We start from the raw sequence: 4,403 nt of genomic DNA on the forward strand, positions 1-4,403 counted from the left end.
TCATCCTCAAAGGTATCGCCCCTATGCTGGAAGATGTGTACACCCACAACACACGGCCTCGGGGATCCAGAAGAAAACAGTAAAACCAGAAGGAAGCAAGGAGGTTGGTGCGAGAAGATATCGAATAAATAACTTTTTGACACTCATATCTTAAACAGTATCCGGGGATACACAATAGAATTTTACAACACATAATCTTCTAGTCCAGCTGATATATCGAGAGAGGAATTTGGAGGAGAACACCAAATGGATATTGGGCTATAGTATTTGCTGATGTTTCTACACGATATGGAACAGCAGATGCCGATCTACTCGTATCCAGACATAATCACCAATTACCAAATATGTCATATGGGATACAGACACTGGACATCAGAAATGGGATTTTAGCTGCTTTGCAAGGGAAGAATTATTATCTACGCATTCCCTTCCTAACAAAATAGGATATGGCGCTTGACGCATCAAACATAGATCAGATCTCGGCTTTTTGGCTAAGATCAAGTATGATATCTGTTCTTATCAGTTTAAATATCTGATATGTCCCTTATCTAGGGACCATATATTATAAAATTTAATTTAAAAAAAAACAAAAAAAAACAACGACAAAAAACGATATATTCGTTTTAAGAACAGAAACCTTTTCTATTGTTAAGTATATTCGTTTTAAGAACGAAAATGGCAAGCATTGATTCAAAGGATGCTTACAATTTCAGTACCCATAACAGGTGACCACGGACGTTATTTTTATCTAATTGGATGGCTCAGCTCTAGCAGTATAGAGCACTACCTAATGTGTTTACATTAGCACCTAGGTTATTTACAAAATATGACAACCAGCCACACAATGGTAATGGCTTCTTTGGATGACATACTAATTGTGTGGAAACTTAGGACGGGCTGAACAAACGGTAACAGCCACTTAACAATTATTTGGAAACTAGGATTCATTATCCATCCAATTAAATCAAAATTAAAGCCTTCAAACTAAAGGGATAATTTGGGGTTCACCATTAACTCAGTTCCTCATGTCAGTAACTTTGCCAACAGAGGTTACAACCTTAATAGAGGCATACAGCAAAATCATTGACATGAGGATACACCATCCATCAGACTGGTAGCAAGAATATTGGCAACATATGGTTTCCAGCCACATAATTCAGACCCCTACATTATAAAGATTTACAGAGGGCCAAAATATGAGCTCTTAAAATTAATGGTGATCATTTCGATAGAATGATGAAGCCATACAGAAGCCATATTGGAACTAAATGGTGGAAAGATAACATTGGGCATTGCTCCAATCCTATCATTGTCAGCAACCAGTCTATGGTCCTACATATGGATACTATGCACTAGGATGGTGTGTTACTAATTCCATCTCCAGCTGTGGAGGAAGATGGAATACACAGCAAGCATCATTATTACTAACACTGGGCATAACTACCTGGAAATGTTGGGTGTTTTTTCATGGCCTAAAGTCATGTTGCTCTGGAATATATTAAACAGGTTATTAGATTATAAATTAACAACACTACTATGGTAGCACATATCAACCACATGGGTGAAAGAGAATCTACATCATGTAACAATCTGGCCAACACAATTTGGCAACCTCATCAAGGGGGGGTACTAAGGGAAATACTACGAGACTCTGCGTCTGGTGTTTTAATAGTACCCGACTGACCTACCCAACCATTGTTCTAGGTGGACTGGGAATGAGATTAGAACCATGCAGCACCATCCAAAACAGACGGCCAGAGCAATGGACATGATCACAGCGGGCCACAGACAATCAACCTAAAGACAATGTCTAAAATACATAAACTAATGGGAGATGTGTTGCAACCATAATACATCATCCAGCCTGTTAGGAAGCTTTGTTAACCTACAGGGGCTTAGTATTAGTGACATCAACTGTGCCAGAAGTGGCCCATCTACTTACCTATGGCAAGAGAACGGAACAACAGCTTATGAGGGACACTTTTTATGGGAATTCCCCAAAGACCAGGTATTCCCAAATATGGGACATCAGCATCGTCTTAACGTTGTTAAAGAACTGGGCTCCAGCCACAGCGCTGTCATTACAGTTTTTGACATTTTACAAAACTGTCATGCTGATGGCTTAGGTCACGGCACTAAGGACTCAGTCCCTACCAAATTAAGGCTGGATACCTTGACCAGTTCACCTGGCAACTTACACTTCTATATTCAGGAATTAGGGAACTAAACAGACAGGGGTCAGCAGGCCTTAAAATAACATTTTTTTTAGAGCCTACCCTACAGATGATTGACTGTGTTGTGAGACATCTACAAATATACATGGAACAAACCCAGACCATCAGTGGCACAGAAGAGGAACTTCTCATCAACGACAGACAGCCTCATTAAAGAATAACAGGCCAGGCCAGCTAAATGGCTAACATAGTATTGACAAAAGTTGGTGTAAACACTAACTGGGTTAAAATCTCACTCCACCAGGCTGCAGCAACGTCGGCAGCATTTAAATTGGAGGTTCCTATGGATAAAATCCTCAGGACTGCAGGATGGCCATCGGAAAGAACATTCTAAAGATTATAACTAACCAGTAATGGAAACTGGAATTTTTCAGAAACATTGTTAAGTTTCTGTACCATAATTTACCCCAAAAAACAGGGGCTATCAATTATTATTAACTTTATGGTTATTTATATATATCATATTGATGTTCAATATGTTATCACTATTCTCCCCAAAACCAAGGCAGATGTGATGATGGACTCGTTCCACGGCTTGAATCACAGAGCTTTGAAATCTTCATGTAGTCACTCACGTGACTCCGAAGTAAAATAGTAAGATTAAATGAGAACTTACCAGTTCGAAGTTTGATCTGTATTTTATGAGGAGTAACGTTGAGGGAATACATGCCCTCCGCTCCCACCCTTGATCATAAACACAACTGGTATCTTTTCTCTAATCTTACTATGCTTAAGTCATTACAGGTATCTGTGATTCACTCCGCTGCTTTGAAGAATGACACACGTGCGTACTGGCGGGTTCTTCATGTATTCCCTCAACGTTACTCCTCATAAAATACAGATCAAACTTCGAACTGGTAAGTTCTCGTTTAATATTACTATTTTAGTTCTCTATGCTCATTACGATTTGCATTAATAATGTTCTCTGCTATCACCATGATCTTGGATATGGTCATGAGCAAAGCAGGGGCCCCACAGAGGATGGTCCTCTCTCCCTTCCTGTTCACCATCTGCACCTCGGACTATAGTGTAACTCCGTCTCCTGCCACCTGCAGAAGTTTTCAGATGACTCTACAATTGTGGGCTGCATCAGTGAGGGGAGGGAAGCTGAATACAGAGGTGTAGTCAACAACTTTGTTGAGTGGTCTGGGCTGAATCACCTGCAGCGCAACACCGACAAGACTAAGGAGCTAGTGGTGGACTTTTGGAGGAGAGGAACACACCTGCCCCATGTCTCCATCAATGGTGTTTGTGCAGTTTACCAGGGAGTACAAATACCTTGGAGTGTATCTGGACAGCAAACTGGACGGGTCCAGGAATGCTGAGGCCTTGTACAAGAAGGGACAGAGCCAGCTGTATTTTTTGAGAAGGCTCTGCTCCTTCACCGTCTGCAGTAAGATGCTGCAGATATTCTATCAATCGGTGGTAGCCAGTGCCATCTTTTTTGCTGTCGTGTGATGGGCCAGCAGGGCGAAGGTCGCGGACACCAACAGGATTACTCATCTGGAAGGCTGGCTCCATCCTGGGGGCGGAGTTGGATTCATGGAAGGTGGTCTTGGAGGGGAGGATGCTCCTCAAATTGTGGAGCATCCTGGACAATACAGCTCACCCCTCCAGGACACACTGGTCAACCTGAGGAGCACCTTCAGCAACAGACTGGTTCCACCAAGATGCAGCACAGAATGCCACAGGAGAGCCTTCTTCCCTGTGGCTATCAAACTGTACAACTCCTCCCCCTTCTGTCATGGAGTAGACTGACTTTACCCCCTCGCCCCTCCCCAAATCTTTGCACCACCCCAATCCTTTACACTCATCACTTTAACTTCATGTTTCATGACTGTTTGCAGATCAATTTTCCTCCTGGGATAAATAAAGTTCTATCGTATCATATCGTATCGTATTGTATTATATGGTATTGCATTTAGGCACCTTAGAAACACTCTGTGCCTGAGAATTCTATGATTCAATATTACTCTTTCTGTGGATGTTCCAAATGCGCATTAAATCTAACCTTTTAGTGCTGAGCATCTTCAGCATTTGCTCTTTTTGGGCTACTTCCCACCCCAATTTCATACTCATTATTTCAATAAAAGTAACAATATGCTGACCCACACCTATTGCTAGGACAAAAATGTGTAGGCTCATATCTGGTATTTCTTCGCATCTGGC

General features: G+C 41.6%; 1 pseudogene; it reads left to right on the forward strand.

Moving 5' to 3' along the window:
* The first annotated feature begins 471 nt into the window (after positions 1–471).
* LOC116972676 lies at positions 472–580 on the forward strand (annotated as a pseudogene).
* Positions 581–4,403: the final 3,823 nt, after the last annotated feature.

The sequence above is a fragment of the Amblyraja radiata genome, chromosome 4 (genome assembly GCF_010909765.2).
Source record: "Amblyraja radiata isolate CabotCenter1 chromosome 4, sAmbRad1.1.pri, whole genome shotgun sequence".
Taxonomy (NCBI): Eukaryota; Metazoa; Chordata; class Chondrichthyes; order Rajiformes; family Rajidae; genus Amblyraja; species Amblyraja radiata.